The following is a 25,973-nucleotide window of genomic DNA, read 5'->3' on the forward strand; positions in this document are numbered from 1 at the left end:
TGGTCCTAACAGCAGGAAGAAACTGGGGGTGGCAGGAAGCATGGGCTTCGCAGGCAGACCCCCCCCCAGTGCCAACCCCAGGCCCATCCCATCAGCTGCGTGAAGCGGAGCAGGCCTCCTGCCTGCTCTGTGCCTCAGTTCCCTCCTCACTGTAAAACAGGGCAGCCCCAGACCGCTGGACAGTAATGGCAATCGAACGCTGCCGCCTGGCTTAGAGCAGGTGCCCTTCCTTCCTCTGGAGGGCTTCTCCCGGCCAGCAGCTCAGGGGAAACTCAGAACCTGGCAGGCCCCCAAGCAGCCAGCCCCAGAGATCGACATTCAGACCTGGATTTGTACAGCTAATATTTACCTGCTAGAGACCCAAATCTCCTGGGTGCGTCAGCATGACTGAGTCACTCAGCCCTGAGAACTCAAACGAAGCTGGATCATGAGGTGGGAGGCACGGTGCCGAGCCAGTCTCTCCAGTGAACCCAGATCCAGCCTGGCTCGGGGAGGACAGACCTTCCCTGCCCCCCAGGACCCCCTGCAGACCAGATGCAACCCTCTGCCCCACAACCCCCCATTCGGAAGACCCAGAGCCCCAGTCGCAGAATGATCCCAGGAACCAAGAAGGCTATGCCAAGGGGCAGGCCAGGGCCAAGAGAGGTGGCCTGACAAACATGAGACTCGCCCCCCAAGTCTGTGGGCTGGAGAAGTAGCTGTCCACACCACAACCATCAAATGGAGATTTCGCTCTACCTGTCTAGACCTCGGTTTTCTGATTTCAATAATAAGTCCAAGGCAGGGAACGGGCTGTCAGACTCAAAGCTCCAGCCAGAGGCACCAAGGGGCGTCAAGCCCCCTTTCGCAGGTGAGAAACCTGAGCTCACAGCCTGAGTCCGCTCACAGATCTCTGCGGTTAGTCAGAGGTAGAGGTGGGATTCCAACCAGGCCTTCCGGCCGCAAGAAGAATAAAGAGCAGGCCGCCCAGGCCACCCAGCAAGACGGCCCCAGAGCCCCAGGTGTCAGCTCACGCCCATCAGAGGCTCCCTGCACGCCAGGCACTGTTCTAAGTGCTGTGTGTGCGACAACTCTCCGAATCAGTCCAAGAACCACAGGAGGGAGAGGCTGTCCTACCCCCACTGGACAGGTTGGGAAACAGCTGAAACACGGGGCCACACGGGACACCCAGGCAATAAGAGGCAAAAGTGGGGATCAGGGGCACCTGGGTGGCTCAGTGGGTTAAAGCCCCTGCCTTCGGCTCAGGTCACGATCTCAGGGTCTTGGGATCGAGCCCCGCATCGGGCTCTCTGCTCAGCGGGGAGCCTGCTTCCTCTTCTCTCTCTGCCTGCCTCTCTGCCTACCTGTGATCTCTGTCTGTCAAATAAATAAATAAATAAAATCTTTAAAAAAAAAAAAAGTGGGGATCAGATTTCGCTCTGATCAGAAGCCAAGGCTCTTAGCTGTCACGGCATCTACTCATACTCTCACCCCCCCAACATTATGTGGTCCTCTCACCAGCACCCCCAAACAAAGGCAGAGCCCTGAGCTGCAGGAGAGACCTGATGGAAAGCTGCCGTGGGCTCGCCAAGGTGGCAGAGTGCGGGCGCTCTGACCCGCACGAGGAAAGGGCTAAAGGCTGAGGAGGCCAAGGAGGGGTGAAAGCCGGGGAGGCCCCTCAGTCCCCTTCCCCCTTCCCCCCACCCAATAGGAGGAGCCCACAGGAGGGTGTCATTCCCCTGCCGGCACTCAGTCTACAGCCCCCTGGTGACAAACTCCTCAGCATGGTACAGACCTCCCCACTGACCAACGACGAACGTTTGCTGAGCACCTACTGCGGGCCAGGCCTCACAGGGAAACAGGCATGGAAAACAAGAGACAGCCTGAGCTCTAGGAGCAGAAGAGGCTCCCCCACCAGCCGTGACCACCTGCCTTCCCAAGGGCAAGGCCCTTGGGAAGCTGTGCCCCACCTCATCTGCCTGGGACACTGACACCTTCATTTTGAGCCTTAACACAAAGTGACTCTGAGGACATTTTTCATGATGCCCACTGAACGAGCTGGCCACTTGCCCATCTGAGCACCTGACAACGGATTGGAATCATTTGCTTTGTTTTCTGACCCCCCCACCAGACTGAGAGTTCCTTGAGGGCAGAAGTAATGCCTTTCATTTTGGTCCCTCCAGTACCCAGCATGGTACTCAGCACATGATAGAGATTCGAGAGATGATGGATGGATGGATAAATGATTGGGTGGGTGGGTGGATCAGCGGGTTAATGGGTAGATGGGTAAGTGGGCAAGTTAATGAGTGGATGGTGGATGATGGGTGGATGGGTGGGTTTGGATGGGTGCATGATGAATAAATGGGTGGGTGGATGGGGCATGAATGATGGATGAATGGGTGAATGGATGATGGATAAATGGGTGGATGGAAGATGGATGAATGGGTGGGTAGATGGATAGGCATATGGAAAGATGGGTAGATGGAGGGAAGGAGGGGTGGATAATGGATGGATGACTGGGTGAATGGATGAATAGATGATGGATGAATGGGTATATGGGTAGATGGGTAGGCGGATGGGTGTGTGGGTGGGTGGATGGGTAGGTGGATGGGTGGTTAGGTGGGTGGGTGGATGATGAATTGATGAATGGGTGGTAAATGGATGGATGGGTGGGTGGGTTGATGGATGGATGGGTGGGTAGATGAGTAAATGTGTAAATGGGTGGATGGGTGGGTGGATGGATAAATAAATGAATAAGTGGTGAACTAATGACAGGAGTCCACAAGTAGTGACCAGAGGCACTGGGCTCAGGGCCCTACTTCAATCTGGAAATTACTGGAGCTAAACTACCCAGGAATCCCAGCCTTGCCCCAGGTACTTTGTCCAACCCAACCATTTTCTAGACCTGTTTCCCCAACCTGGCCAAGCATCCCCGTGTAATCACTGTGTATCTCCTTCACCAGGTTGCAGAACAGATGACATAATGTCCAAGACTGCAACTGGCCTAACAATTATGTCCTCAACACCCTCCCCTGGGCTGGGCCATGGCAAGCCTTGACACATACTTGTTGAATGAATGACAAAGAGACACACGAAAGACCTAGGGAGTCTTAAAACATAGCGATTTCTGGGTCCCAGCTGAGATCTAACTGGTTCCAAGAATCTCTAAGGGTGACTGAAGAATTCATATTTTGTTCTAAAGCTTCCTGGCAATTCCAGTAACCAGCCAGGTTTGGGAAACCCTAGCTTACGGGGAAGAGAGGTCACCAGCTAAAGAAGGCTGTGACTGCAAATGAGGATGTCTCTGTGCAGGACCAGACAAAGCCACTACCAACCCCAGCGGGCCATTCTTCCAAGCATTGTTTGGTTCAAAGAGAGCCTAACAACCTTTTTCAAAGTGTGGCCCTTGAACTCCAGACTTGAGAACCACTTGAATGAGGAGGCTTTTTTAAAAATGTAGATTTTGGGGCGCCTGGGTGGTACAGTCAGTTGAGCACCTGACTCTTGGCTTCAGCTCAGGTCATGTTCTCAGGGTCTTGAGATCAAGCCCCACATGGGGCTCCCACACTCAGCATGGAGTCTGCTTGAGATTCTCTCTCTTCCTCTGCTCCTCCCCACCATGCTCACATGCACACACTCTCTCTCTCTAAAATAAATAACTAAACCCTTGTTTTTTAAAAAATGTAGATTTTAAGGTCCGGCCCAAACTACAAATTTAGAGTCTCTTGGAGTGAGGCCCAAGAATCCGCATTCCTAGCAGGCTGTCCAAGCAAGCCTACAGTATACAGCTATATATATGAGAATCACCGGCTCGTGGGTTCCCCAGGGTGCTAAGATCACCTGACGCGCACCTCCACACACACACCTCACGTTCCGAGAAAGGCAAGTTCGGACAGAACATCTTCAGTGACACTGAGAAACCCAACAAGCTACAGGAGGAGACCGAAAGTACCAAATGTGCCCATTTCTCAGAACATCAGCCTTGAGAGGAACCAACAGATCATTAAGCCCCGCCTCTCATCTTACAGATGAGGAAACCGAGGCCCACAGAGGGCTGTGTCTTGCCCAAGGTCATAAAAGGTGAATGCCAGAGCCGGGACAGAAGCCAGGTGGCCGTGTCCCAGGCTCATGGTCCCAGGCTGCCCTGGTCTGCAGAGCGGGCTTTGCTCCTCCCTGTCATCCTCTGTACCTGCTCCCAGGTGAGCCAGGGTCCCTGGGAAGAGCCTCCACAGGGCACAGGCTGCCGGCCCAGGACATCTCAGCCCATTGTTCTACCCCAGGAAGACACAGTGGCTCCAATCATGGAAACCTCCTGCTGCTTCTACCACCAACAGTGATGAGGTAACTCATGCTCAGAGGGCAATGGTTCTGTGGAGCCCAGGGAGACAGGGTGGGTTCCGGAAGAGTTGGCTGTCACAGATCAGTGGGGATGTCATACCAAAACACCACTATTAGTCCACAGGGTCTGAGTTTAAAAGTTTAAAACAGTCCTGATGAACCACCATCAAGGTTTCTTAATTTGCATATTCAAGGGAACACCTATGTCCGGAAAGATGTTAATAGGGGTTCAAAAAAAAAAAAAAAAAAAGTGTTCAGTGGTCCAAGACTATGGAAAAACAAGAGTAGAAATCCTCCCTCCTGAAGATTAACAATACTCAATATGTTAAAGGCACTGAGAAGTCCTGTAATTTCAGAATCTGCTTAATCATGATACACATGAAGCAAGTTGTCAATGAAGAGGAGGATCATGTCTTGCTCAATGTCACAGGGCCAGAAGAAAGGAGCAGTAGGACTTGAGCAAAAGAGCCCGCCCCCTGAGTCCACTCCAGAGACCAACATGCTCAGTGTTCAGCGAGATGATTCCTTTTCAATGATTACTAGTGTTGTTGTGTTTGTTCTGATGGGAGGGAGAGTGGGTGGGCAGAACCTGGCAGGAAGTTATGACCATGAGAGCAGCCAGAAGTTGGGGTTAATGATCCAGCTTCTCGAATCCTCTTCTGTTCCTAGGTCTGCTGCCATTGGCTGTGAGATCTGAGGCAAGTCACAGCCCGTCTGCAGACTAAGATGTCTCCAAACACAAAATTAGGAGCCTGGACTACATGATCCCAGAAGGCCCTTCCAGCTCTAAATGAGTCTCTGACTTCGTTGTCCTACCTCAGCTCCTGTTTCCCTCCCCACTGGCCACAACCTCTCCCTGGTCCCAAGTCCCTTTCCGTGTAAACAGCAGAGGCTGCTCTCCGGGCGTGCTGCCAGGCAGGGCTGAGCTCTGGCCAATGGTGGACGAAGCACTCTTTGCTCTCCCTGCCACTGTCCTTTCAAGGGTCTCCACAGCCATTTTGCATTTCCAGGTTGGCCCCTCACAGCCATTTCTCAAGCATGGATGGACGGGGTGGATTTTCCCATCTGGAGCCACAGAGAGATGGTTTTGCAGAGAGCTCCACGTGAGAGCACATGGAGGAGGAAGTACCCCACACACATACCCTCAGCACCGCCTCATACACAGGAAATTCTGTCCCTGGACCCTCTAGAAATTTCGCCAGCCTCTCTGCACCTCGCTGCTGCAGCACAGCCAATGGTATCCGCCTCCCTGTTGGGCACACACCAGTGCTCCATCAACGCATGGATCATAAGCGGCTCTCGATCGGGCTCTCTGAGTTGTTTCTTCAATTTAATCTCCCCTGGTTCCCTGGGCAACAGACAGGAAGTAGGAAAAGTGGCAAATGTCTGACTCATGGATTCCTAGAAACCTGAGATCTTAGACTCATTGATTATGAGAATCGGTAGAGACTCCAGGTTCTCAACCTGCCCATTTAGCAGAAGAGGAAATCAAGGCTTGGGGAGAAGTCAGGGATGGGGTGAAATGTTGCCCAAGCTCTCCTGGCTGGTTTGAGGAAGAGGTGGATGCCTGGCTCCCGGCCGGGTGATCTTCGTCAGGCCCTGGGGTAGTAAAAAGAGTGGCAGGCTAAGGGGTCCGGGATGCTGGGGTTCTCATCCCAAGTCTGCCACAAGTAGCTGTGACATGGGGAACAAGGCGCTTCGGCCACTGGAGCTCCAAGACTTCATGATGAAACAAGGGATCAGACTAGATTGGGCGCCCCAGAGTGGGATGGACAGAATGCGGGAGCCCCCAAAAGATTCTCTCAGGTGATGTGCCAAGGAAGGGCTCGGCTGAACAGAGTCTGACAGGGACAGGAGGGGTTTCCAGGGACGGCTCAGGAGTCAGGTGGATCGGGGTTCAAGTTCTGCCATTTGCTAGCTGTGTGGTTTGGGGCAAATTGCTTGCCCTCTCTGTTCCTCAGCCACTTCATCTATAAGATGAAGCTAAGAACTATGCACACCTCACAAGACTGCCACAAAGAACCGAAAGGTTAATACATGGTGCCCAGCATACTCTGGGGCCTCGGCAAACCCTGGTTATCGTTTTGATCCTTCATAGTCACATTTAATACCATCCCTGCCTCATGGCTGAGGTAACCAAGACCCCAGGGAAGCCAGACACCTGCCCAGAGTGTTGGGGCTCACAAGGGGCAGGGCTCTGCTAATGGCTCCCCATCGCTCCTGGTGTCCCCCAACGATGAGGCCTCTGCCCTGCCAGCAGGGAGACCACCACCGTCACTAACCCCACGTGACCTGGCCCAGCCCCAGAGCGTTTTCCAATCACTTACTGGGGAAGAAACCAGCCCCCAGGAAACTGCTCAAACAGCCCATGGGGTTCTGGCTCCCAAGGCCAACTCCCCGTCCCCAGCAACGGCCCAGCTCCTCCTTCCCAGAGACCGCAAGAGGACAACATCCACAGGCACAAGGGGACATGTAGATGGTGACCTATAACTGGAGCCCCAGTGAGGCCCTCCCAGGGGTTACTCACCACCTGCTTCCACCCTGGAGACTGTGGTCGTTTCACTCAGGGGACCAGTCCCCCAGTCCGGATGCCCTATTATGCTGTGTGACCCCAAGCAAGTTGCTTAACCTCTCTGAGCCTCAGGAATCTTTGTAGAAAGGAGAGATGAGCAGAGTTTGGGAAGCACTAAAGCAGCAGCAGGGTTGGGGTGCCTGGCTGGCTCTCGATCTCCGAGTCATGAGTTTAGGCAAAAGCCAGTGGCCACCTTCTGTCTCCCCCCGCATGAAACTCTTGATCTCGGGGTCATGAGTTTAAGTTCCATATCAGGTGTAGAGATTACTTAAAAATCAAATCTTAAAAAAAAAAAAAAGGAAAGAAAGAAACACCAGGGTTCACAGAATGATCTAGGAATCACAGAGCCTGTGACAGCTTCTAAAGTTCTCCCTGATGTCGTCCCTTCCAACCCAGGCTCCACCCAGAACAAAAAGTTCTGGTCATGTCCCTCCCTAGCCTGAAACACTTGACTGGCCCCCTACGGCGCTCAAGATAAAGGGCAAAGGCCTAGTGAGAGACACAGAGCAACCCAGCTGTGACTTCCAGAGGCCCCTCCCTGGCAGGACAGGGCCCTACTAAACGCTCATCCCCAGCCTTTGTTCATGCCCAAAAGCCTCCCCAAAATGCCTCTTGGCTGCATGGCTCAGACACTTCCCTGGGACACCCCTTGGAGCCCCCAGGCCTGGGTTAGGCACTGTCCCATCTTTCCATCAATACATACGCGTGCTCATCTTCCTTTTCTGTGCCCTCGGGCCACTGCCACCTGGGATTCCCACCCTGTTACTCCCCCAAAACCGCTCTTACAGAAGGCCTGAGCTGCCTCCATGTGGCCAAAGCCAGTGGCTACTTTCTGTCTCATCTCTCGTGGATTCTCAGTGACCAGCAGCCCTGTTGACCAAGAGCCCTTTTCCAAGACGGTCTCCCATATCTGCTTCCCAGACACCCCACTCTCCCTTCTCCTCCCAGCTCCCCTTCTCAGCTCTCCTCCCAGCTCCCCTCCATCCATATGACCAGACCTCTCCACATACTTTCCCTCTGGGTGCTCCCACTTGCCCCCACTACGTGCTAATGGTGCCCCAGCCCAAATCTCAGCCCAGGGGCCCCCCACTCAAACTTCTTTTTTTTTTTTTTTCAAAGATTTTATTTATTTGACAGACAGAGATCACAAGTAGACAGAGAGGCAGACAGATAGAGAGAGAGGGGGAAGCAGGCTCCCTGCAGAGCACAGAGCCCGATGTGGGGCTCGATCCCAGGACACTGGGACCATGACCTGAGCCGAAGGCAGAGGCTTTAACCCACTGAGCCACCCAGGTGCCCCCCCCCACTCAAACTTCTAAGCAGTCTCTTCACATGAACCTGTCCTTGACTGGAGTCTTTCACTCTCAAAATCCCATGCTCCCCATCCTATCTTAACTGTCTTACTTCCCGACACCACCACCCACCCACACACTCATAAGAAGATTCTAGAACATACTCCATTCCTCTTATTCCTTCACCTGCTGTGAACCACCTACCGGGAATTCCAGCCAAGCTCTCTCTGATCATCCAAATCCAGCCACCATTCTCCAACTCCGAACACCCCTCAACCTTCCTCTGGGCCCAGCCCACCCCAGCCCATGCGTCTAGTTCTCCTCCCTGCAGCCAGAGCACCCCGCCCAAATCAGAGTCTACAAGGGTCCAGTGGGTCATATTGGGTCAGCCAGATGGCATGCGGGCACTGCGGGCTACCTGCGGGCCAGGCTTCCTCTCACTGAGCTTTGTGACTGTCCCTCAGTCCACGGCAAATACTCAAGTGCTTCCATGGAATAGGCACCCAGTAAATTATTTTTGAATAAGTTACATGGGAAAAGGTAAATTTCCTAAGAGAGTTATTAACAGCTGGAATCTTGGATTTGTATCTCCTTAATAAAGGTCTCTATGTGAAATGAGGAACACAAACTTCCAACAGTTTCCCATGGCATCTAGATTAACCATCCTACCTGCTTGCCTTCTTAACACCGCCTTCATTCCCTTGCCCACTGCAGGCTCTGGGATTTCTGCTGCTTAAACAGGCCATCCTGGCCGCAGGGCCTTTGCATTTACCATACCCCTGGCTAGAATTCTTTCTCCTCAGTGCTCTGTCATTCAGTCTCAGCTTAAGTGTGTCTCTTCAGAGAAGCACCCCGGGACCACCTCCAGCTAACAGATTCTGCACACCACCTCCCCCACGCACACCACCTCCACCACCAACCCAACACCCCAGTTACTCTACTCCCATCACATCGCATCATCTTGCTCCCTTTGTAGGACTTATCCCATGACATGCGGTCATTTCATTCATTTGTTTGACTGGTTTGGGATCTGTCTCCTCCCCACCTCAAAAGGTCCACAAGGGCCAGGCTACTGCCTGGTCCCCACCGGAGCAGCAGCCAGCACTGCTAAGCTCTTTGTGGGGCCAGGGGCTGTCCTGGGCAGGCTGCCTGCACCCTTGCTATGTCCACCCACCCTGGGACACATCTGCCAGGTCACCCCCCATCTTGCAGATGAGCAAGTCGGAACAAAGAGGGGCGAAGTGGGTTGCCCAAGGTCTGGCGTGGGAAGAGGTACAGCAGGGGCCACGTCTCCATCGATCCCCGATGCCCAGCACAGGCCTGGCCTTGTAAAACCCGGGGCCCGCCAAACAAGCAAAGCAGTCACGGGAAAAATGAACCTCGCGCACCACAGTGTTGAGAGGGGCTGTCTGCGGGTGGCGGAAAAAGGGGCGAGCTTAATTTTCTTCTGTATTTTCCAAGCTCTCCTCACTGGTCACGTAATATATGCATAATTTCAAGTAAAACAAACCCATACTTTAAAAGACATTCAAAGGCTCTGGGTAATGTCTGGGATCAGGAATATTTTTCTTCCATTTCCAGAGACTGTTACTCGTCTATTTAATTTAAATCATTGTTTTTCTAGGGAAATTGAATAAAAAGCCCGCATTTTTAAAGCTCCTTCCAAGTCTGCCCACTTCAAACAATGAAGAGAGGGAAGTATTGGGAGCTGGTCCCCGCCTTGTGTGCTAATGGCTGGAGTTCAGGGGCGCATACCAATCAGGCAGCCGCTAGAAGGGGGAGTTCCACGGGGAGGCCAGGCTCTCCAGGAGGAGGAGGGAGCCAGAGCCAGAAAGGCCACCTCGCCCAGGGTCCTCCACACCGTCCCAGGGCGAGCTCCCCCAACCACCTGCTCTGCCCCGGACTCGGGGGTCTACCTGCAAAGAAGTGGAAGGTGGGGCTCGGTCAAGACCACCCACTCCACGGAAAGGTCCGTGGGAAGATAAATCCCCCGGCAGGGGCTCAGCACCAGGCTCTCGCCGAGAGGTGGGAACAGCCCATGCTTCTGGCCAAGTGGTCAGCTCGGCTGCCCTATTTCCCACAGCATGTGGGCACCACATGTCAAAGGCACGGCCAGGCTGGGCCCCGGACAACAGACACACAGGTGAGAGCTGGCGCTCTGGGCTGCAGAGAACGAGGTGAACTCTTGCTGCTTCCACCCCTCACAGCTGCCTGGCCCTAGGCCTCCGCCTCCCTGGGAGCAAAATGGAGATGTTACAACCCAACCAGCAGCCTGGCTGAGGACCAGACAAGCTCCCCTGAGCCACAGGCCTGCCCGCCTGTACCTAGGAGCTCTCTCCGTAAATGTAAGCCTTTACCATTAGCTCCTTCCTGACATCAGGCCCAGGGCGCCCATCTGGGCCAATGGGTCTACTCTAAGCCCTGACCCGATGCCACAGGGTGATGAACCCAGCTACATGGGTTAAAAAACACACAGTAACTTCAAATAAAGTCTAGTAAAGTGTGCTGGGATCGCAGACCTGCGGCGCATTCTCTCCCTGCTCTCCTCAGAAGGAAGAAGAAAACAGCATAGAGGAGGAAATCCATCGTAGAGGGATCTCAGGGCCTGACCCGGCTCCAATCCTGCCGCTTACGCTGTGTCCTTGGGAAAGTCAAGCAACCTAAGATTCAGTTTCCCCATCTGTAAGGTGGGCTCACGGTACCCAAGTGTGGGATCGGTATGGGGATTAAATGAACAGATGCATGAATGAACAACGCCTGGCACGTATAGGCATAACAGGGTTGTCTTTAAACAAACAGGCTCTCAGTCAATGCCTATCTCAAGGGTAGAAGCAGCAGAAGCAACAAGAAATACCGGGTAACCTAAAGATCAGTCACTTTCATCTTTGGCTTTTCTGGTATTACCGAAGCTGGGGGGAGGGCAGCAGACTCACCTTCTTGATTCTCCTTTATCTGGCCTGATATCAAAATGAAAATCTTTCCAAAGGCTCCACAAGCCACAGATACCAGGCAGGGGCAGCAGCAAGCTTTGGGGATAAGAAGAAGCTACTGAGAAACTTTTTTTTTAAGATTTTTTTTTTATTTATTTATTTGACAGACAGAGATCACAAGTAGGCAGAGAGGCAGGCAGAGAGAGAGGGAAGCAGGCTCCCCGCAGAGCAGAGAGCCTGATTCAGGGCTCGATCCCAGGACCCTGAGATCATGACCTGAGCCAAACGCAGAGGCTTAACCCACTGAGCCACTGAGGTGCCCCAAGAAGCTACTGAGAGACTTTAAAGCTTTGCAGGGGCGGGAGATCCACAGAGTACGATGCCCCTGGCAGGCCTGCCTTGGCAGGGTCCCTTTGCCGGTTCCCAGAGGATGTGTTGCCCTCTGACCTCAGGCTTCACCACAGCCCTGCAGACTTCGGGCTCACCTGACACCAGAGCCTAGCTGATCTCCCAGTAGCTATATCTCTGAGCCTTTGCACATGCTGTTCCTTCTATCCAGATCCTTCCCCTCTCCCCACCCCATTCTCCCTCTATTCACGGCTCATGCCTTCATGGCAGGTAAGTGTGCCCATGTCCATCTCCCATCCAGAGCTCTCATAACCCTGTCCTTCCAAGAGTCTGACTCTGCCTCTCACACTGTCCCTGAACCCACAGGGATGGGTCACGCCTGCTATTGTCTAAGCTAGGTCCAAACAGCTCTAGTCACCCTAGTGTGTGTCCTGGACATCACATCTTCACCACCCCTGAGTGTTTGATTTGTCCATGGTCCTCGGGCACCACTGCTACTTTGCCTCCCAAATGTCTGGGTTATTCAATTAATGGCAAAGCCAGACCCCCAATTAACTGAGCCTTATCCTCATCCCATCCCCCCCGACCCCCACTGGACACACTGTAATATAACAACTCGTTTTCTGGAGTGTAGAGTTCGTTTGAGAGCGATTTGTGACCCCTACAACCACAGGAGGCCAGCCCAGTGGCTGCCCCTCTCATTTTGTACCTGTGAGGACCCTAAACTAGCCCTAAGGAGGGGTCACACCAGAATGCGAGCCTCAGGCAAGGGCTGTGCCCAAGTCACTCACTGCTGGATCCCCTTGGTACACTGGTAAATATCTAATAGTTGCGGGGGGTGGGGTGTGGGGGCGCTGTCAGTCATTAAGCATCTGCCTTTGGCTCAGGTCATGATCCCAGGGTCCTGGGATCCAGCCCCACATCATGCTCCCTGCTCAGCAGGAGGCCTGCTTCTCCCTCTCCCACTCACCCTGCTTGTGTTCCCTCTCTCGCTGTCTCTCTCTGTCAAATAAATAAATGAAATCTTTTAAAAAAGCAAAAGAAGGAGGGGTGCCTGGGTGGCTCGGTGGGTTAAGCCACTGCCTTTGGCTTGGGTCATGGTCTCAGAGTCCTGGGATAGAGCCCCACATCGGGCTCTCTGCTCAGCAGGGAGCCTGCTTCCCCCTCTGTCTCTGCCAATCTCTCTGCCTACTTGTGATCTCTGTCAAATAAATAAATAAAAGCAAAAAACAAAAGAAGGGGATGCCTGGGTGGCTCAGTGGGTTAAAGCCTCTGCCTTTGGCTCAGGTCATGGTCCCAGGGTGGGATCGAGCCCAGCATTGGGCTCTCTGCTCTGCAGGGAGCCTGCTTCCCCCTTTCTCTCTGCCTGCCTCTCTGCTTACTTGTGATCTCTGTCAAATAAATTTAAAAATAATAATAAAAAAAAATTTTAAATAATAAAAAAAAAGAATTAACAATTAGCTCTCATCCAGGGAAAATACCTCTGACTTGCAGTATACCAATTTCTGTGGTGTAAATCCTCTTCCTGTGGCCAGTTTCAAGCTACTCAGGGTGATATCAGTAAACACAGAGCTGAAGACATGCAAGAGCACAGCTGTGTGCAGTCTATACATATACACGCAAATCTGCGCACATATACATGTGTACACATACAGATGTATATACCTGCATATAATGTATATGCATCTAAACCACAAAAACATAGGCAATAGCAAAATACAGTGAAATAACTAGAAAGTACTATATTTTGAGTATAGATTACCCTTGTTCTTAGCATAATTTCTTTAATTATAAGCTTATATAGTACAAATTTTTATACTGGCTGTTTAACAGCCAGCTCATAAAAATTCCTAAAATTGAGCAATCAGCTCTCGTGCTTCAGTATGAACTGGCTCCAGGATATCCGTGGTTGGGGCCCTGCACAGGCTCTACGAGGATAGGTCACTCTGGGAAATAGGACCCCAAAGGAAGACGGCTTTGATACCCTCTACCAAGGCAAAGAAGCTGAGCTGGGGCCCAGGAAGCACAGTGGGATGGAAAGAAAACACCGGCCCACTGCATCGTGTCTCCCCCTCCCCCCAACCCCACCCCTACCTCCCTTCAAGGGGTATGGAAAGTGGCTCACTCACCCCTGTGAAGCAGGTGACAAGAATACAAAGGCCCGGGGTGCCTGGGTGGCTCAGTGGGTTAAGCCGCTGCCCTCGGCTCAGGTCATGATCTCGGGGTCCTGGGATCAAGTCCCGCATCGGGCTCTCTGCTCAGCGGGGAGCCTGCTTCCCTCTCTCTCTCTCTCTCTGCCTGCCTCTCCATCTACTTGTGATCTCTCTCTGTCAAATAAATAAATAAAATCTTAAAAAAAAAAAAAAAGAATACAAAGGCCCTGAAGGTAAGCTCGCAGAAGAAAGGAGGGCTGGGCATTCGGGGAGACTGAGGGTTGAGTGCTCCAGGAACTAACTGTGACCTCGGGCAGTCACTTAAGTGTTATGTTTCACCTCTTCATCTGTAAAATGGGTACAGACCCTTCTTCCCTACCTAATTATCAGCGCCGCCATTGAAACAGAGAGATAGTAGATGTGAAAGAACAGTATACCATTATTTTATATACATATATATTTTTATATATTTAATATAAGTTTATAGATTTATATATACTATATATTAATATATTTTATATAAATATTAATATATTTATACTTATTTAAATATTTATATGTTTACATATTTATATATATATTTCTTAGGACATGTGTTTATATTATACATGTATATACTCTGACCTACTTTATCTTTTCAAACTTGATCTAAGAGGATTATATTCTGCTATGCTCCTGTTTTAAGAGACTGCATTGGTGAAGGAGCTAGCCCAGCACCTGGCGCTTACCAAATATAAAATATCTGCTAATTAATCTAGAGTTTATCTAATATACAGTAGGCCTCCTTCCCTTTACACTAACCTGGAACCTCGGCCCCAAGGAGTTCACTAGCTTTCCCTCCTCCCTAGTCTCCCCCAAAGAGAAACCCGAAACAGCACGATTTAGGAGCCATTGGTCACCCATAGCCACTCAACTGGTGACTATTCAACAGGTGACTATTTACTGAGTACCTACTATATGTCAGGCAATGTTCTAGGCTGGTGATCAAGGACAGACATGGGCCCTGCTCCCAAAGGCTTACCATCCTCTGGGGGATATAAACAAGCCACTCCCACTGGAATGAGGGCTCTAAGAGCATCTTGATTGAGAATTTCTTTTTTTTTAAGTAGGCTCCATGCCCCATGTGGGGCTCGAACTCACAACCCTGAAATCAAGAGTCACGTGCTTTACCGACTGAGCCAGCCAGGCACCCCATGAACAAGAATTCTTGAGCCAACCTGGCTGACCAGAGAAGAGCCTCCTGGGTGAACAATGGAGAAGTGAAGGATGGGATGGGACCAACTTAGTGGAGAGAGGGACGAGCACGGGGAAGGTTCTCTGGCAGAAGAGGAAGGGGCAGGGGACCCCGGGAAGGTGAGCTCAATGGAACAGAGCGAGAGACACAGATACAAAGCAGAGCCTCACAAGCCACTCTGAGACCCTGAGGAAGGATAGCTCCCAACCCACAGTCCCAGGGAGCCTAGAGATGTCCAGACTGTGCCCTCCTTTCTAGTCTATGCCTGAGGCCGGGACACGGGGTCGGAGGGGAGGCTGTGCTGGGGCGCCTGGATGGATGGACGCTGCAGCTGGTGGCCATTCGGGTGGGGCCTGCAGGGAAGGGCTGAGCAATTAAATGAGGCTACACAGCCTGTCCTCTCTCCCCAGCATCCGCGGAGAACAGATGGGGCTCCAGGCAGGCAGGCCATGCCTTCCCCCACTTGAGTCCCTGGGGAAGGCCAAGGACTCTGAGATGATGTCTCCACTCCAGAGCCAATGGAAAGTACAGCCCACCCCCCACCACCTCCCTGCTGTGGCCCGAGACGGGGTCCTCAGGTTATTGAAGTGAAAAGGAGATTCCTGACCCCTGCCCCAGGACCCCCCCCCCCCCACCCTGGGAGAAAGAGGAAGTACCAGCCCCACACTCTTCCTACATCAGGCCTGGGGGCTCCCCCTCAGACACCACCCCTGGAGGCCTGGAAGCTAGTCTTCATTCTCAGCAGGGCGCCCACCCCAGACACACTCCCCTGCCTCAAGGAGTGTCCAGGCCTGACCTCATTCTGCAGCCATGGCCTTCCAGCTGACCGGGGCACCCTCTCCTCCCACACTCCCTCATTTGTGAGGCTGACCGTGTTCTACCTCTGGGCAAGGGTTCAGGGCCGGAGAGGCCAGCCCGGAACAGAGGTGACGGGAGCATCCCCCGACTCCATGTACTCCAGGGGACCCCAAGGTCAGCACAGGAAGAGGCAGACCACACTGGCAGCAGGACCTGAAGGCCTGGTGAATGGCCTGGACAGCGAGGCGCCGGGTCTCTCTCTCTCTCCCTCTCTCGCGCGCACACACACACTGATGCACAAAGAGCAGTCAGGAGTCATGCTGAGGGAAGGGGCACCCAAGGGACACAGAGACTGGGGTGGGGGAAGGAGCACACACTCTCACACACACACACACACACACACACACACGCAAGACGTACACACACTCACACAACTCAAATGACACAAGGAGAGACACACACCGACAGAAGACCCAGGTTCGGGGGCCTCTCACACACCCAGGGACATAACCACGCCACGCAGGATCCGGGACGAAGGGACACAGAAGACGCCGCTCCTGGGGACACACTCCAGGGCCATAGGGAAGGTCCGGGGTTCGGGACTCGCACACCCAGAAGCACACCCGGGACCCCGGAGCACGGGGGAGCCCAGAGACCCTCCGCCAGCCAGCAGGGACGAGCCGAGGGCCCCCCATCTCCCGCCGACGCGGGGCGGTGGGGACCCCGGGGCCTCGGCGACGCCCGCTCGCGGCCCCCACGGCCGCCTCGCGCAGTGCCCCCACCCCCCCCGCCCGGCCCCCCGCGCCCGGCCGGCCGCACTCACCGGCTCCCGCCGCCTGGCCGCGCCTTTGTTGTCCGCGCCGCTCACAAAGCGCCGGCGGCCGCTCCGCGCGTCAGCTGCCCCGGCGGCCCCGGGCGCCCAGGGCCGGGCGGCCCCAGCCCCGCTTCCCAGCCCCGCACCCCAGCCGCCGCCGCCGCGCGCGCGCCTCCCGCGAGGTCGCGGCCCGGCCGGGAGTGCGCCCGCCGCCTCCGAGCGGCCTGGTCCCGCCGCCGCGCACAGCGCGACGCGGCGCCGCCCCCGCCCGCCCGGTCCCCGCTCGCCGCGGCTGAAGTCACCGCTTAACCCCTGGCGGCCGGGCCCGCGCCGGGAGCCCCGCCCGGCGGGCCGCTAGCTGCGCAGGTGGGGAAACCGAGGCCAGCGGGGGCGGGGCGGGGCAGCGCCCCCGCCTCCGCCCCCGGCTCCTTCGCCGCCAGCGTCGGCTCCCGCCCGCGCCCCGCGCCGTCCCGCCGCCCGGTCTCCCGCGGGAAGGTCCCGCGCACACGGCGGCCGCTTCTGCTCCTCCCTCACTTCCAGGAGTTTGCCAGGGCTTCCCGGGGAGGGGGGGAGAGATTCCCATGGGGGGAGGGGGAGCTGTGCGCCCCCACCCGGGTTCGGGTGCCCGCAGCCTTTGGGGGCGCTGCGGGGGGCGCGGGGGTACTTTGAGATCAGGCTCCTCAAGGGCAACAACCCCGCCGATTAGCCCCACCTTCCTGATGAGAACACTGAGGCTCAGAGCTGTGAGCAACCGGCCAAAGCTCGCCAAGCAAGGACGTGGTGGATCAGAGATCCTAGCCCTCGCCTCCCTTCCAGCCCCTGAAGCGGCCAAACCCTAGTTACTCCCTCCCAGCATCCCAAGAGGGCCCCCGAATATGATGCAATGAATTACAGTTATCAGGTCGTTAATTAAGATTATCCCCGTTGTTATTAAACAGTGCCCTGCAGCCCCTCTGTTTGCACCGAAATTCACACTCGGGCTTATCAGCAATTACTCCCGGGTTGATAATAATGAGTTCTGCAGCCTCCAAAGGGCACAGGTGTATGTACATTGGAATCTTTGTCAGCCTGTGTTGGTTCATTCAACAGAGCCAGCAAAAACATTTTTCTTCTTTACTCCCTCTTTGCCAGGCACCAGCCTGAGGGGCTAGGAATGCAACAAGGAACCAGACAGACCCCAGCCCTGCCCCCCTGGCTCTCAGACGCTTGGAGGAGACAGAAATAAACAGGGCCCCACAGTACAGTGAGACAAACCACGCTCTCTGAAATCATCTTATTCGTTCATTTGTTTGCTTGTTTATTGTCCCTCTCCACACGAGGACATAAGCTCCTTAGAGCCTGTCCTAAGAGTCCTTCATAGAGCGTCCAAAGCCCCCAGCCTGGGGGGACACTAGGCCCATAGTAAGCAGCCGGTAAGTATTGGTTGAGCACTTGCTATGTTCCAGACATCATTCGAGGCACGCAGGAGACATCAGTGAACAAAAGGGACAGGCCCTAACCGCTGCTGAATCTTCCCCTGCAGGGGTAAATAAACAGGGCCCGTGACAACAGACAGGAAAGTTTTCTGGATTGCCAGAGTAGGGGCTAAAGGCAGGCCAACCCAAAATGTGCCGCTTAGGCATATTGGTTATTTTAAATAAAGTTACTTAAGGGAGCATCTGTTTAGGAAGGGCATTCAGGCCCCCCACTGTCCCCCTAAAAGCAGGAAATAAATCTCCCACGGGCAAGGCTACTACCCCGTCTGTACCAGGAGGTAAAGAGACACCCCTCTCACCGGAGATACAACATGTAGAGGTGAGAAGATTGGGCCAACAACACTTGTTACTAATTTTTTTTTCCAGTTTATATTTTTATTTACTAAATCATATTACCCCAGCCCAATTTCTGATTAGGATTCCTTACTAATGGAAGTCCCCCAAATTAAGTTTTCTTTGTCCTGTCAATTCTTCACAGATTTTTTTGGTTTTAGGATTTTGGGGTTTGGGGGGTTTTTTGGTTTTGGTTTTGGGGGTGTTTTTGTTTGTTTCTTGACCTAAAAAGTATAAAAAGTGCCTGCACTGGGTATTTCTTTAAGTCTCAATTTCACGATTAGGCTTCTGTGTGCACGTAATGAAATTTAGTTCTGAGGCGCCTGACTGGCTTAGTTGGTGGGGCAGGTGACTCTTGATGTCAGGGTCCTAAGTTCGAGCTCCATGTTGGGTGTAGAGTTTACTTTAAAAAAATAAATAGGGGCACCTGAGTGCCTCAGTGGCTTAAGCCTCTGCCTTCAGCACAGGTCATGGTCTTGGGTCCTGGGATAGAGCCCTGCATCAGGCTCTCTGCTCAGCAGGGATCCTGCTTCCTCCTCTCTCTCTGCCTGCCTCTCTGCCTACTTGTGATCTATGTCTGTCAAATAAATAATCTTTTAAATAAATAAATAAAACTTTGGGGTTTTTTTCCTCCTGTTAATCTGTCTCATATAAATTTAATTCTTAGTCCATGTGTAGACCTGGAAGAATAGGGGAAGATTTTTTTTCCTTCCCTCCACCAGCAAAGCAGCTAGAACATCTTCAGATATCCAGTGAGTGATACAACATTAAGCCTTGGGCCAGGATTTAGACGCCTGGGTCCTGCTGGCACAGACAGAGCCAAGTACAAGTTCCTAGACCTGCATTTGCAGCCTCTCAGACCTGCTCCAACCTCTCTCCTTGCCTGTCTTATTTCCTCCCTGGGCCTAACCACCTCCTCCACCCTCACCCTTTCTGTTGTTTTGTTAGCTCTGGACACACACGCTAACTAGAACTGTCTTCAGCTTAATGGTCTGAGGGCAGGGGCCATACCGCAGGGCCCTATCCTACCCCTGGAGCCCAGCACAGGTGAGGGGCACACTCAACGTCAGAAAATCATAGGAGACTTCAAGTGGACATTCTCAAAGCATCATCAGATAGACCCTTCTGGACCCAGGTTGGCAACCCCCCAGCTCAAGAAAACACAGAGTCTGCAGAAGCGTGTGATTTGCCCGCAGTGGTTTTGTTGTTGTTCATCGGCCACAACATTTAACAACTGGGAGATTCCCCTTAAAAAGCCAGATTGTTGGCTTCTCAACAGACCTGAAGATCCCTCATCCCCCTGGGGACCACACTCCGCAAGCTGCCAGGAGTGATCTCCCCTTCCATGGAGCTCTGTTTCTCCGATTGCCACCCTCCTCCCTCCCTGCCCTGTGGCACCCCCTCTAGCTTGGAGGCCTATCCTCTGGGAAATCGTGTTTTCGTTTGGCTTTCCTCTGTGTTCTACTTTTAGGAGAGAGAATCACATCAGGAAACCCACACTCAGCATAAATGAGCTTTCAGCCCTCACCTTTTTACATCACTGCTCTCTCCACCATCTCTAGTCTCGACACACAGACCCCTTCTCTCTTGCCTCCCTGGCTTCACGGTCTCAGCCCCACACACACAACCCAATGTCCGTGGGGCTTTACTTTGCCCATGCTATTCCCACCGCCTGGAATGCCACAACTACTCCTTCCCCCCCAGACACAGTGGCTAATGCTTTCTGAGGCTGTCAATGGCTAACACCTTCTCAAGGTGAAGGATCTCTTCTCTAGGGCCCCTACACTGAACCCCAGGGCCTCCCACAGCACCCACCAGTCCTCAGGGCATCCTTCCTACCATGTGGTATGGTGTACAGTTGACCTTGGAAAAAGACAGGTTTGAACTGGGTGGGTTTACTTATACATGGATTTTTTTCAGTAAAAGTGTATTTTCTCTTTCTTATGGTTTTCCCAATAACATTTTCTTTTCTCTAGCCTATGTAATTATAAGAACACAGTATATAATCCGTATAGTGTACCAAATATGTTAATTGACTGTCCATGTCATTGGTAAGGCTTCCTTCTGGTCAACCATAGGCTGTTAGCAGTTACATTTGAGGGAGCCAAAAGTTGTATGCGGGGGGCACCTGCGTGGCTCAGTCGGTTAAGCATCTGCCTTCACCTCACGTCATGATCCCAGGGGAGTCTGCTTCTCCCTCTCCCTCCCCCTGCTCATGCTCTCTCTCACTCTCTCTCTCTCAAATAAATAAAATCTTTTTTTTAAAAAAGTTGTTAAATGGTGTTGAGAAAATTGGACAGCCACATGTAGAAGAATGAAACACAAAAATAGACTCAAAATGGATGAAAGATCTCAGTGTGAGATAGGAAGCCATCAAAATCCTTGAAGAGAACACAGGCAGCAACCTCTTCGACCTCAGCCACAGCAACTTCTTCCTAGAAACATCGCCAAAGGCAAGGGAAGCAAGGGCAAAAACGAACTATTGGGACTTCATCAAGATCAAAAGCTTTTGGGGGCTCCTAGGTGGCTCACTGGGTTAAGTCCCTGCCTTCAGCTCAGGTCTTAATCTCAGGGTCCTGGAATCAAGTCCCACATCAGGCTCTCTGCTCTGCAGGGAGCCTGCTTCCTCCTTCCTCTCTCTGCCTGCCTCTCTGCCTACTTGTGATATCTCTCTCTCTCTCTCTCTGTGTCAAATAAATAAATAAAACCTTTAAAAAAGAGAGAGAGATCAAAAGCTTTTGCACAGCAAAGGAAACAGTCACAAAACCAAAAGACAATTGACAGAATGGAAGAAGATACTTGTAAATGACATATTAGATAAAGGGCTAGTATCCAAAATCTATAAAGAACTTAGCAAACTCAACACCCAAAGAACAAATAATCCAATCAAGAAATGGGCAGAAGACATGAGCAGACATTTCTGCAAAGAAGACATCCAGATGGCCAACAGACACATGAAAAAGTGCTCCACATCACTCGGCATCAGGGAAATACAAATCAAAACCACAATGAGATACCACCTCACACCAGTCAGAATGGCTAAAATTAACACGTCAGGAAATGACAGATGCTGGCGAGGATGTGGAGAAAGGGGAACCCTCCTACACTGTTGGTGGGAATGCAAGCTGGTGCAACCACTCTGGAAAACAGCATGGAGGTTCCTCAAAAAGTTGAAAATAGGGCTACCCTACGACCCAGCAATCGCACTACTGGGTATTTACCCCAAAGATACAAATGTAGGGATCTGAAGGGACATATGCACCTGAATGTTTATAGCAGCAAGGCCCACAATAGCCAAATTACGGAAAGAGCCTAGATGTCCATCAACAGATGAATGGATAAAGAAGATATGGTATATATATACAACGGAATACTATGCAGCCATCAAAGGAAATGAAATCTTGCCATTTGCAACGATGTGAATGGAACTAGAGGGTATTATGCTGAACGAAATAAGTCAATCAGAGAAAGAATTATCATCTGATCTCCCTGATATGAGGAATCTGAGAGGCAGGGCAGGAGGGTTTTCGGGGATAGGGAAGGAAAAAATGAAACAAGATGGGAGATAAACCATAAGAGACTCTTAATCTCACAAAACAAACTGAGGGTTACTGGGGGGTGGGGAGGTAGCGAGAGGGTGGCTGTGTTATGGACATTGGGGAGGGAATGTGCTATGGTGAGTGCTGTGAAGTGGGTAAGCCTGACGATTCACAGACCTGTACCCCTGGGGCAAATAATACATTATTTGTTTATAAAAATAATTTTTAAAAACAAATAAAATAAAATAAAATTAATTAATTAAAATTAATAAATAAAATAAATTAATAAATTAAATTAATTAAAAATAAAATAAATTAAATAAATTAAAATAAAATAAAAAGTTGTTGGGGTGGCTGGGTGATGGACACTGGGGAGGGTGTGTATTCTAGTGAGTGCTGTGAATTGTGTAAGACTGATGAATCACAGACCTGAACCCCTGAAACAAATAATACATTATGTTAATTTTTTTTAAGTTGTATGTGGATTTTCTACTGTGAAGGGGGTCAGTGCCCCGAAACCCTGAGGTGTTCAAGGGTCCACAGCCTTTGTGCACATCTCCTCCTGGACTGTGAGTCCTTGCAGTCTGGGACTCTGCTGTCTCATCCACAGTGCCTCCCCATAGCCTGGGACAGAGCCTGGTAGAGCACATGCACGAGACAAATATTTGCTAAGTAGATGAGTAAATGGTTTTCAATGGCCACAACAGGAACAAAAAGGATTTCTGGGAACGTTTCCATGTCCCAGAACATTCAATTAACCAGAATTTCCCACTTGCTGAACATTCTGGTGGGTTCAGGGTTTATTGTGTAAGCATATCCATTAATGATACATCTGGATGGGGCTAGGATTCTGTTCTGCCTTGTTTCCACCAATGACCTGGGGAAGAGGGAAGGAGGGAGGGAGAGAGGGAAAGCAGGGGTGGTATTTTCCGCTGGCCAGAGAGGCTAAGTGTCTTGCCCAAGGTTGCCTAGAAAGCTTATGGCAAAGTCAGGATGGGAACGCAGGTCTCCAGCCTCTGGTTCCAGCCCAGGCCCCACCCCATAGTGGAAAAGGAAGTAGGTAGATGGGAAAGCAGACTTTCCGAGCCCAGATACCACACTCACCCAGGCAGTATGAATGGAGAACATGCAGGAAGTGGTCAGTCCTTGGTATTTTGTATACCATCAAACCAATCATAACCAGGCTATTATCTAAGAGAGGCCGGATCCCATTTTGATTATGAAAAAAAAGACAAATACAAGGAGGCCTTGGTGGCTCAGTCAGTTAAGCATCTGCTTTCGGCTCAGGTCTTAATCCGGGTGTCCTGGGATCAGTCCCACATCAGGCCCCTGTTCAGTGGAAAGCCTGCTTCTCCCTCTACCTGCCACTCCCCTTGCTTGTGCTCTCCATCTCTCTCTCTCTCTCCCTGACAAATAGATAAAATCTTTTTAAAAAGAAAGAAAGACAGACAGACACAATCTACCTTACATGGATGAAACTCTCTTCCCATAATACTCCTGTCCCTGTAGGACTGGCATTTTGGAGGGGTCTAGGATGCACTGAGCAACCACCCCCACTTCAAGCCTTCTAGGTTCCTCCGCACCCCAAGACCTGCATTTGTGGGGAAGCAAGCTGAGATCAAAGGCACAGCCACAGGCAGAGGGGGCTTGGAGGCTCAGGTGAAGAAGGGAACTTGACTTCTCTGAGCTATCACTTCATGGGCCTGAGTGTTAAGGACAGGCCAATCTGAGCAGCTCCTTGTCTTGGGGATGTGGGTTCAAAGTTCTCTCAAAACCCCCACAGGAGGGGGATGGGCCGTCATGTCCAGTGGGCTGGACATGGTCATGATACAGAGCTCTGCCACCCCAAGAGCTCTGTGGCACCCTAAAAACAATCCTCACCCTCTTCCACTCTGTCCCACTGCCTGTAAAGTAGGAACAATTATCCTATTGCCTCTTCCATCTTCACAGAAGTTTGAAGGATCGAGTCAATACTACTTAGCAGAGATTTTTCAACTTCCCACTAACGACATTAGCTCAATATGCTCTTTGATACTATATTATCATAAATAGTCAAATTCTTATTAATGAGAAGCAAGTTAGTATAGCAGTGGTCAAAAGCTTAAATTCCTGGGATTCTCCCCATTGGAGAAGTAAATGACAGATGCGGAAAGGGAGAAAAGTCGAATGGCCCCCTGTGGTGTTGGGCTAGAATGGGAAGTGTCTGTGAGCTCCTAGCTCTGTCCACCACAAAGGCCCTGGAGCACAGACACCCAATAGCAATGAGCACACTTAGCAGCCAGATTGTGGCTTCTAAATACCATTCTCGGCTCAAGCGATCCAGAGCTTCATGGAGTCACGGCTGATTCCAGAGGAAGGACCATCTGAGCCTGTAATCTAGGGCTGGGCCAGAACCTGATATATTGCTCAAGAAGTGATGGCAACATCAGAAAATGACAAAGAAACCAGCTCATGGAAGTTCCCACGAGCCAAACCGCGAGTAATTGGACCATCAGAATAAATAATGATTGGGAGGGTTTATATCCTGTTGAATACAATGGGAAACCAAGAGTCCATACTGATGTGACAAGTAGTAAGCCAATGAGTACCCTAAAGGCTAGGAATGGCTATTTACACTGGCTTGAGCACTTCCCCACGCAATACCTTGTAACCACTGAGGGGAAGAGAGCAGCTTCACAGACACCTCATCACCCACATGCTCAAACCGAGGACAGGACCAGCAGGGGGCTATTTGGACACCATGAGCGTCCCGACGGGATGCATGGAGAAGGTCACCACAGCATGGCACCCGATTCCTGCCAAAGGTGCACAACTCATACAATCCTGAGCAAATGTCACAAAAACCTGAAATTGACGGACATCTCTCTAAAGGTCTTCCAAAATGCCCAGGTCACAAAAGTCAAGGAAAGACCAAGGAACTTTTCCAGATTGAGGGAAACCAGAGACCGGACAACTAAACACCATGTGTGGTTCTGAACGCCACCCTTTCAGTATAAAATAAAGGCCATGACTGGGACAGCTGGCAAGACTCCACAGGGACTGAGGATGAGATGGCAGGAATGCATCGTGTGCATTTCCTGATTTTGATGGTTGGATCACCGTTGTGGTGGAGCATGTCCTTGTCCGTAGGAAATACACACTAAATATCCAAAGGAAAAGAATATGATAGCCATTTCCTCTCAAATGCCTCAGAGGGAAACGCATTATACCCACAGTTTGTCTGTCAGTTTACAGTTGTTTCTAGAATCAGATCGCTCGTGCTAATCTCCAGCACGTCATGTCTTCTTAGAGTCTCAGTTTCACCATCTGCATAATGGGAGTGAAAGTAATAATACCAACCTCATGGTTGTGTAGAGAAATAAATGAGATGACATTTGTGGGCTGTACACAGAACTGGGTTCGTATACATAGTCCAAAATTTTGAAGAACTAGGTAATTTTTCTTTTTCGTTGTGCAATTCCCATTTCCAGCATATAGAGTAAGGAGACAAACTCCAGTGCCCAGGGGGCCAGACTGGGGTACCACAGGGAAAGTGGGTACCCCTGAGGGCCTGGAAAGCACATGCACCAGGTAAAGAGGACAGTCACCCCAGTTCTAGTAGATGCTATATATCTATTCTTGGTGTCCCCAGAGTTTTCTCTTTTTTTTTTTTTTCCCCAAAGAGAAGCCGAAAGTCCAGATTTCTATATCAAATCCCTTGATTTTTAATACTGACAACTATTTCAAATTATAAATGGGCCAATAATTTGTGAATCAAGTGCCAGCAGCAGCAGTTCTGAAAGCTTGTCCTGATGGCTTGGAAACACCCCCTGGGAACGCCCCTGTGGGCTGGTGGGGGGGGGGGGAAGCACCAAACCACTGTTTGCAGCTCTTCTGCCTTTCTGATAGTACCTGGGGAGAACCTGCGGTAGACATGCCAGGATATGCCTCCCTCCACCCCCATGGGCCCTGGCAGCGGGCTCCTCCCCAGCACAGCTGATTGGGTGAGACGGTGAACATCTGACTGAAACCCGGCCAATCAGCTCGTTTCTCTCAGGAATTTGAACTTGGCGAGGTGAGAGACAGTCAAAGGACCGTGGACACGGAGCCTGGAAGATCACACAGGGCCCCAGCCAGCCTTCGCAAACCACAGCCACATTCAAATCCAGGTTCCAGGGAGACCGGAAGT

General features: G+C 51.6%; 1 protein-coding gene across 6 annotated transcripts in view; it reads right to left on the reverse strand.

Moving 5' to 3' along the window:
• The window catches only part of ARHGEF10L (Rho guanine nucleotide exchange factor 10 like), a 157,285-nt gene that overhangs the window by 122,129 nt on the left and 9,183 nt on the right, over window positions 1-25,973 (reverse strand). For 2 of the 6 annotated variants that reach the window (XM_047725398.1, XM_047725393.1), the window contains exon 1: window positions 16,468-16,613. The exons of 1 other annotated variant lie outside the window; for it this stretch is intronic. The gene's annotated coding sequence lies outside the window, so the exon portion shown is untranslated. Of the gene's footprint in view, window positions 1-6,844; window positions 7,102-16,467; window positions 16,614-25,973 lie in introns of those variants that run through there. 3 more of the 6 variants (XM_047725400.1, XM_047725399.1, XM_047725397.1) reach the window with 2 other exon arrangements.

Source organism: Lutra lutra, chromosome 4, assembly GCF_902655055.1.
Source record: "Lutra lutra chromosome 4, mLutLut1.2, whole genome shotgun sequence".
NCBI lineage: Eukaryota > Metazoa > Chordata > Mammalia > Carnivora > Mustelidae > Lutra > Lutra lutra.